The sequence below is a fragment of the Rhamphochromis longiceps genome, linkage group LG16 (genome assembly GCF_057381845.1).
Source record: "Rhamphochromis longiceps isolate RC_006_pf linkage group LG16, R_longiceps_female_GT1.1, whole genome shotgun sequence".
NCBI classification, from domain to species: domain Eukaryota; kingdom Metazoa; phylum Chordata; class Actinopteri; order Cichliformes; family Cichlidae; genus Rhamphochromis; species Rhamphochromis longiceps.
The window spans coordinates 3,659,413-3,669,619 of NC_140572.1; positions in this window are offsets into that span (position 1 = coordinate 3,659,413).

Consider the following 10,207-nt stretch of genomic DNA (forward strand, 5'->3'; position numbering starts at 1 on the left):
AAGTATCTTGGTGTCCACATCTCCTCAGACCTGACACATTGAGGTCCAGACCAAAAAGGCTAGGCAGCGCCTGTATCACCTACGACAACTGAGGAAGTTCAGGGTCTCTCCAAAGATCCTCAGGATTTTCTATACAGGCGCTGTGGAGAGCATCCTCACACAGAACATGACATCGTGGTTCGGGAACAGCTGTGTGAAGGACCAAAAAGCTCTCCAGAGAGTGATCCGTACAGCAGAACGCTGCTGCAGGATTGCTCTCCCCCCGCTTCAGGACACCTACACCAGGAGATGCCGGACTAGAGCAGATACTGAAGGACCCGTCCCATCCTGGCAACAAACTGTTCCAACCCCTGCAATCTGGTAGAAGGTTCAGCATCATCCGGGCAAGGACAGAGAGACTCAAGAGGAGCTTCTATCCCCAAGCCATCCGTGCCCTAAACACACACACCCGCCCTCTCACATCATCTATAACTGACTGAGACAGGACTCTTCCAGACACTAAACCAAGGCACAATGTACATTTCAATTCCTTTAATTTTAAATATGTTTATATTGTCTATCCTGTAAAATAGTCAGACGTCTATTCATATTAATGTACAGAATTCACCTGCTTGCTGCTACTACTGCACATTCACCCAGTGTATATGCTATATATATATAATACTATATATATATATATATATATATATATATATATGTGTATATATACTATATATGTGTATATATCACTGCTGCCTGTAACTACGCTCAAACTGTTAATGCGATCTTATTTTAATAAACAACACTGTCAAATGCAAAACTGGGGTGGCACTTGGGTTGGCAAGGGATCATTTTAGGGTGGCACATGCATGCCACCCTTCTAGATCCGCCCCTGAAGACATCACATGTTTGCAAAAGTGCTCTAATGTTTTCGGAGACAACCCCTTGGCTTCCGTACTTGCGCATCGCTGTTCCACTGATGTATTGTTGTTCTAGTTAGAGTATTGTTGTTAGCCTATAGCCTATCATTCAGCATCGCCTCACTCAAAACGCGCAATGGGTGCTTCGACTTACGAAAATGTTCGACTTACGAAAGACCTTCGGAAACGAATTAATTTGGTAAGTCGGGGTTCCACTGTACCTTACAGTGTAAACAAGTATGACTAGGTGTCTGTTGAGTCTCAAGTAAGTTGCCTGCAATGATACTTAAAGTCCAGCAGGTGTCAGTATGGAGCAAAACAGCAACACTGTGTCGACACAGTATCGGTACAGTTTGGGGAATGTGCTGAAACGCTTCACGAGGCCTCATCTACCCATCACTAAACAAAACTAACCTCAAACCTGAAATCCTTAGAAAGATATGCAGGGAGACATGAAGGAGACGACACAGACGAACCAGCGACGAACACGAGACAACACACACTATAAATACACAGAGGGGAAACTACACACAGGAGGGAGGCACGGCCGATTCTGATTGACAAGACGAGACAGGGGAAACGCAAACTGAACACTCTGGCATAAGACACAGACCTTCACAATAAAACAGGAAATGCAGAAGGAAGCCACATAACAAACCCTAAAACTAGAACTCAGGAAACACTAAAAAACTAAGGAACCGTGAGAAGAAACCAAAACTCAAAAAACACTGGGCCACCCACCCAGGACCATAACACTTCAGATCTGAGCAAGCACGCTGCCATGGGAACGTGACATTGACAGAGAAACCCCCGGATCCTCCCCCTGACATGACCGCTGTGGGCAGACCTCCACCCGCCCCACTCGGGAGTGGAAACACAAAACATTATTTTATGTCATGTGCTGGAATATACAGGAAATAGGTTTAAATGTTAAACACATTTCATCAAGTCAAAAACAGCTATAATATAATTTAATCTTTTCTTGATGCATAAAATAAAAAGATTAAAAACAATAAAACAATTAAAAGAAAGGCTTTTTAATTTGATTCATTTCTATATGATGGATTATGCAGAAAAAGTCTCGGGCTGAAACGTCTACTTTCTACTTTATTACGTATTCAAGTCGTGTTTTTTTAAAGAGTAAAGTAACCAAATACTTTTGAAAATAAGTAATCAGTAAAGACATGGGATTACTTAGTAACTGAGTACTTATTTCCAGTAACTTGAGCAGCACAGCTTGTAATGAAGTAAATGTTGTGTATGATGTGAATGAAAGAGAGCCTGGTGAGGTGAGTCAGTCTTTACACAGCTCTGTTAACAACATGTTGTTGCTGCTGCACAAAGATCAGGAATGCTGCAAACTGAAACTCTGCTGCAGGCAGTGACTCGTTTTTCTAGTTTAAACTTCCCTGGAAGATTGTTCAACTTGAAAACAGCCAACATCATTATCAACACCTCTCACTGTAAACTCAAACCATAAAACCCTTAAGGATCCACGGCCTTATGGTTCTTTAAACTGATGATCTTAAACATGTGAGCTCATCAGAACTGAAAATGAAGACAACCAGTTGGCTCAATTCTACCGAGTGCAGCTACATTTCAAGCTTAAATACATTTCTCCTGTAACTGTGTTTTCTTGGCCTCCATCAATGAAATACTGCACAGTTTATATTTAATAAATATGCAAACATTTTAAAAAGAAAACATGTTTAAGATAGTGTAAGTACTGTTGAATATGTTAATGGCAGGTTTGATGAAATGACAAACGTGGTCAGTCTGATGTATGATCTGATGCAAACTGCAGTTCTGTTAAATACTGTGTTGACATGTTGATGCGTCACAAAGATCAGGTCTGCTCCAAATGAAACTCTGCTGCAGTTACCAGTGTTTCCAGTTTAAACTTCCATGGAGACTGTGTGCTTGGCTGAAAACAGCAGCATCATTGAAACACGTCTGATTGTCATGAATATGATGTGAGAGCGAGCAGAGAGCTGATGCTGACTTCAGTAAAGAGCTCAGCTGTGACTGACTGTGTGGATTATATATGTTATACCTGGAAGTGTCTCTGCATGTCTGTGACTCTGGATTAATGTGATCCGTGAACAACTTTGTGACGTCTGCATGTTAGTGATGGTCTCACAGTAAAGTCTAGAGTATTACATGAAACACAACCTTATTGACGCCACTGATTTTTGTGTTGTTTCCCAGAACACGCGACTCTTAGCAAGACATTCTTGGAGATACACGTTTACCTCGTAAAGTCTGGTTAGCGTTGCTGAAAGGTTTTAATTCAACCCAAACGATGATGCTGAAATAAAAGTCCGAGACAAAACTGTTTGGTTCCAGTGTGTCCAAACTCTGATCTTGTGTTTCCTATATTAGAGCTGGAAAGCTGCTGAACACGTTTCCATGTTAGTTCCTGCAGCAGCCACTGAAACAGCATTTCTACAGTCCAGCACTGATTCAGCTCATAACAAGGTTCAGGTTGGTTCCTGCTGTAGACTCTAATAAAAAATGACTATCTATTACAAACCAGACAATTTTTCTTGGATTGACGTTTTGTAAATGTCCACAGCAGTAGGTGGAGGAGGAGGTGGGGCCCTCAGGCAGCAGACTCTCTTTGTAGGACCAAGAAACCAATCAGAAGGAACTCGGGTTAAAGAGAGCGAGGAGGATTCAAATGCAATGATATCCTGCTCAGCTACAGCTGACGGTCAGTGAGAAACAGCAGCTTATTAAAAGTTTTTAAATTACTGACAGACGGAGCAGCTGCTATGTAAAAGTGCAGGTTAGATATTTGGAGCCATCACTGAAATCCTCGATCAGCTCTGCTTTTGACCCCACATCTAAAAATGTCAAAGGACAGTTGGTTTGTAGACGTCAGGCTCTGAGGTTTACCAAGAGAGTCTAACAGGAAACCCAACAGTGCACGTCAGAACTTCTCTGACACTGTTATACCAGAAATGTCCTTACCTGGTTGGCAAACCCACCAACCTGACACACCTGAAGTCTTTGGCACAAGTCGTGTTGACTATGTTCACTCAGGTGCTTGGTCTTCAGACCATGTTGTGATTGATGAACCTGACTTGACTCCTACCAAGACTGACTCAGATCTCACTGCACCACAGCCAGTAAGGTGGAGGCGCTCTGACAGAGAAAGACATCCACCTGAGAAGTTTCCTTATGAGGAAGTAGGAGAGCCGCTGACCTTGGCTATTAGCTCCTTTTCTCAAACCTCAGCTGTTGCATTCTCCACAACTGTTACTCCACCACGTCCACGTTGGTCAACGATGCATGAAGGGACTCGCCCGGTGGCGCCAGTGTCCGGCAGCCTGGCCTCTGTCAGTGCGCCCCAGGGCAGCTGTGGCTACAATGTAGCTGCCATCACCAGTGTGTGAATGTGTGTGTGAATGGGTGGATGACTGAATGTAGAGTAAAGCGCTATACAAATGCAGGCCATTTACCATTTAAGTCGTGTGGAAATGCGGAGAGTCTGTGAGCTGCATTCACAAACAGGTTGGATCACTCTGAATGACAACGATTAGAGGAGGGTCTTCCATCAGTACCAAGCTCTGCTGATTTTCATTAATAAAACTTAAACCTGCTCAGTGAAAAACAGAGTGAAATCAGACAAGACTGAGTCCACTTTTAACTTTGTTTCATCAGATTTAACAGGAACTCATCTGAAGATCAGAATCAGAATCAGAATCAGAATACTTTATTGATCCCTGGGGGAAATTATTTTTTGTTACAGTGCTCCATTATAAACCAACATTAAGACAAGACAGACAATATGCTAACTAAGAATAGTACAATATATACATATATATACATACATACATACATAAGTCACTTATAAATAAATATTTGGAAAAGAAACATGTGTAGTTGTAGCAGCAAACAGTGTGTTAAGTGGATGCGTTGTACAGGGAGATGGCCACAGGCAGGAATGATTTCCTGTGTCGTTCAGTGGTGCTTTTCGGTAATCTCAGTCTCTCACTGAACGAGCTCCTGTGACTGACCAACATGTCATGGAGTGGGTGGGAGGTGTTATCCAACATTGTCTTTATCTTGGACAGCATCCGCCTCTCCGACACCACCTTGAGGGAGTCCAGCTCCATCCCCACAACATTGCTGGCCTTACGGATCAGTTTATTAAGTCTGTTGGCATCTGCGAAGATCAGCCTCCTCCCTGTACGGGGAAAATTCCTATCAAGTCTCCACCTGTCCTGCTTCAGGTGAAGCCCCGCCTCCTTCCAGGAATCACCTGTGTGTCTGTGTTTAGTGTGCAGCTGTGCAGCTTGTTGTTGGTGTGTGAAGAAGCTGTAAGTTTGCTCTGTTTCCTCCTTTAACAGTTTGTCTTTAGGAACTTTATGAGCAGATCAGGAAGTGAGACGTTTGTATTTACATAAAATAAAACCAATGAGATGATTTGATGATTGGCTGAATCCACTCTGGTTATCAGTCAGTAACTCTGCACTCAAACATTTGTCTTTGATAAACAGTTTAAAACGATCTGAATGAAACTTTGGATCCAACATCACTGGTGGAACAATGATCGTCCCTTTAACTGGAAACAGATGAAACCAGTTTGTTCTTCAGAAGCCGACATTCAGGTTTTACTGAGTGACGTCAAAACAACATGAAGCTGCTCCAGCTCAGTTCAGGGTCACTGCAAACAGAGATAATCAGAAGTAAATACAGACTCTCTCACACACCATCAATATTTAAGGATGTTTTCACTGCGGTTTAAATCCTACATATACTTGATGTTGATGCAGGAGTAAAGCCTCTCAGAATCAAACACATTTAAGCCTCTGTGACTCAGGACTGTGTGAAGTGCACAATCGAACACTTTTTAATCTGTTTCAAGTTAAACACAATGAAGTGTTCAAAGGAAAAACATGTTACTATGTGAATCCTGCTTGATGGACCAGAGCAGAGCCTCCCTCTGTGCTCTGTTCATCACTCTGTCAGTCTGAGTTATTCATGAAGCACAAGCAGCTGATGATAAGCTGGTTAATGTTGGCACACACACACACTGTGACACTGTCAGACATGAGGAAGTGTGCAGGTAAACTCTGCTCAGAAATGACAATGAGGAGGTACACAGACTGATGGAGCTCATAGAGTGAGACGTTTATTTTACATGAAGTAAACCTGATGTATGATCTGATCTGTGGATCAAACTGATGTGTTTAATAACCTGTTGTTTAGGGCTGGGCGATATGGCCTCAAATCCATATCACGATATATTCTTCTGTATAACATATTTTCCACACTTAAAATCCTTTAATTTCCTCAAAAATCGAGAGTGTGCCTTATGTATGAATTCTGGTTGTGCTTACTGACCTCGAACCGATTTTGGCTGCAGAAATCTGTTAAAAATGTTTTAGTACAACTTTGGTAAGCAGCACTGCTTGATGGATCGTCAGAGCATTACGGCTGCCGTAGTGAGGAGCTTCACGGAGTAATCTGGGTCCTAAACTCCGACAACTTCAGGTACCAAAGTCAAACGAACACAAAGAGTTAAAAACGGTCTAAATTCTTTCATCTTTAATTAACCCTCCTGCCATCCTTTAAAAAACTCACACCCATTACCCTAGGGACCGTTTTCGGCCACGCCCCAAAAAATGCTATAAAAAGATTATATATTCATATTTTTTTCCACTTTAAATTAGCCAGTCTTTTAAAACTACTTCTCCCTGAAATATTCATGTAAAGTTTTAATTATATTTCGGGGGTTTTAACCCTTTTAATCGCAGTTTAATTACATGAGCGCACCGTTTTTTTAGCCCCAAAAAACAAAAAAACTAAATATTTTCCAAAAAAAACATTTGAAGTAATATTTCACTTTTATTATAATTAGGCCTTTAGATGGCCAAGCTGCTGCTGCACCCCGGGAGGAGTGCCTCTCCCGCGGGTCTGTCTCGAGCAGCCCCGGGGCATACTGGTTGGGTCTCCGTGTCTCCAGCACACACGTCCGATACTACGTGAAAACAAATATATAATTTTCTGTTGATTATTAATAACAATACAAGATCACTTTGAACCAGAAAAAAACTTTTATTCTGAACAATAAACATGAACATTTATGTTTTTGGTAACGGGAAAGATATAAGTAAGAAAGAGCAAGGGAGAGGGGGAGAGCATATGTGGAGGTGTGTGGAGGTGTGGTGTGTATGTGCAGGTGTGTGTATGTGGAGGTGTGTCAGTGTCCTCAGTTGACGCAGTGGCTGCAAAGGAACATAATGTGGTCCTTGCATGTGGACTTCCCGCATTTGCAGCAGGTGCCGACGACGCGTCTCCTTTTCCCCTCGCAGAAGTCGCACTGTCTCCTGCCCTTGGGACTAGGGATCGGGGCAGGGCTTGCAGCAGCACTCCGCCCACTCTGCACACTCGTCACGATGGCTGCAGCACCTGATGAGCGGGGAAGGCGTCCTCGCTTCAGTATCTGTGGGTTTACTAAAGCTTCACCCACTTCTTCGACATACAGCCTCCGTTTGTAATATTTCTGTTCGTTCCAGGATGGGTCGACAGTATCCACAGCACATAGGAGTTGTACAGTGACACGTCCAGCAGGTTGTGGAAGAGTGCCACTGGCCAGCGCTTTGTTATCCTCCTACAGGAATAGGTGCCAACAACCTAAAAAAAAAAAAAACCCCACACACACAAAAACAGAAAATTTCAAACCTATGTATATTTTACACAAGAATATATGAGCAAGGAATAAATCTGTGCTGCGTAATGACACCTACCTTGTCAAGGTTGTCAACACCACCTTTGCACCGATTATAATCTTGGATGATTACTGGCTTTCGCTTCCCTTCCCCGCTCACATCCGGAGAGCGGTGTTTTGTGCTCATCAAGAGCACATTTTTGCCACGTCGGGGGACATAGGAGACGAGACTGTGGGTTTGCGTGAAGGCGAACGCAGACGACAGGACCGCTCTCCCTCTTGTCTGGAGCAATCGAGGCGGAAGCTCCGGCTTGTTTTTCCTAATCGTTCCAACTAGGGCCACTTTCCTCTTCAGCAGCTCTTCTGCCAGGGCAAAGGACGTGAAAAAATTGTCACATGTGACCACGTTTCCCCGGAGCCCCTCTGTGAGCTCCAGGGCCACCCGCATCCCCTGGTTCACCTCCGCGCGATCGCCAACTTTGCCCGTGTATATCTGGAGTCTCCAGGCGTAGGAGGTTTCCACGTCGCATACAGCCCATATTTTTAGACCGTACCTTGCTGGCTTCGTTGGTATATATTGCTTAAACTTGCATCTTCCTCGGAACGGGACGAGCTGTTCATCAACACAAACGTCTCTGCCTGGGTTGAAGAGCAGCTCCAGGCGATTTGTCCACAAATCCCACACCTTGCGGAAGGCAGCCAGCTTGTCCTGACGGCGTCGGGGTCGGGTAAGCTTATCATCAAAACGAAGCGCCTCGCCGATATGATGGAAACGCTTCAGAGACATGGTGGCTCGAAAAATATCCCGTCCGCATTTATCATTCCAGAGGCTGAGAGACGATTCGTGTCTTGACCGGTAAACACCGGCCAAGATTAGCAGCCCAACATAAGCACGCAATTCATCACAGTCCATGTCATACCAGCCGGCGACTTCGCGTCTCCCGTGCAGATTAGTCATGGCCACCGTGTGCTGCACAATTTCATCCGTGAAGAGGAGTGCGAAGCTGGATGCCGGGTCCCTGATTCGGGCGACGGCGTAGTGCGTCGGTCCTGGGGTGACAATAGCTGCAGGAAAATAGCGGAGGGTCTCCGTATGAGTGGGGGACCAAACGATTTTGCCATTTTTTGCAGTCCATCCCGGAGCTGCTTCCTCCGTCTCCCCTTCGCTCTCAGATGTTTCTTCGTGGGAACTGGACTCAAGCTGCTCTAGTTCCACAGAGTTATCCGTTTCCTCTCCAGAATCCTCGGAGGAGGATGAGGAGCTATCCTGGAACTCGGAGTCCAGGACCATTTCCAACACTTCATCTGTGCTATAATATCTTGCCATCCTGAAAATGACTACTCCCGCTCTGCTACTCATTCTTATAACCTCTGCTGCATTGCACCTGCATAAACAATTTGAGCCTGCAGACAAAATAAAGTCTAATTTGGTTTAGGCCCCTGCTTTTATGTTTATTTTGTTTATGTTGCAGCGTGGCCTTCTAAGAGAGGAAAGATTTTTGAAGTTAGACACAGACACACTTATTTTTCTCTTTCTTTTTAAATTTTTTTTTATCCATAAAGACCTTTATTTTACATTTTTTAAACATACACACCATTGTCTAAGACCGTTAGTGACACAGAATTATCATTTATTCAGCAGAAAGTCTATGGAATAAATACGAAATTTACTTCATTTCCTTCACTTGCCCAAAAGTGAAAAAAGGGCGCCACCTGGTGGACAAATAAAAAAATTACAATTCTAAGGCCCCTAGTCCAAAACGAAACTGAAACAGAAATCATGACGATCACTTTAACGGTAATTATTCTGCAGTGAAAAATAGTGTTTATAATGGAAGTCAATGGGCCGAAAACGGTCCCCAGGGTAATGGGTGTGGGGATTTTTGCTGCTCAGCCATTTTAGGCTGATTTAAGAAATTCACACTGAAATATTAAAATTGACAGAAAAAAACTATCCTTTGGCAAGTTTGGTTATATTCCACTGAACACAGTGGAAATGGCAGGCATTTAAAACATGAAAATGGCCGAAAACGGTCCCAAGAGGACAGGAGGGTTAAGAGGACCCGAGGGAAGCTTGGAAAGCTAAACAGAAGTTATTTGGAGAGGAGAGTGACTGCTGTTGGTTGAAAAGAGGTAAAAAAAACTTCAGTGGTTTGGAAACATGGGTTCAGTCAGACGTGGATCAAGTAGACTGTGTGTAAACTTTGCTACGGTGTCATAGCTGCACCACAGAGCAACACTGCAAAGTTCACTAAACATAGATGTTTACATTTTTCATTTATTTTTTTATATTGCAAACATTTGCACTGTTATCAGTATTTGCACACTATTTTATATTATTTTTTGACAACCTTTAAAGTCATTATTCAACACATTGTTATTGTTAAATAAATATTGTCAAATAATCGAGATCTCAATTTCAATGAAAATAACCGTGATTATCATTTTTGCCATAATCGAGCAGCCCTACATCCAGGCATCCATGAAAACAGAATTTATTCAATTTAACGGAGTTAGAAGTTAACAGGAAGTTAGCTCGCTAGTTTCCACTTAAACATTTCATAGCATATTCTGACTGAGAGATTTTTGAAACTAATTCAAACGTACAGCTCTGCTATTACTTCCAACA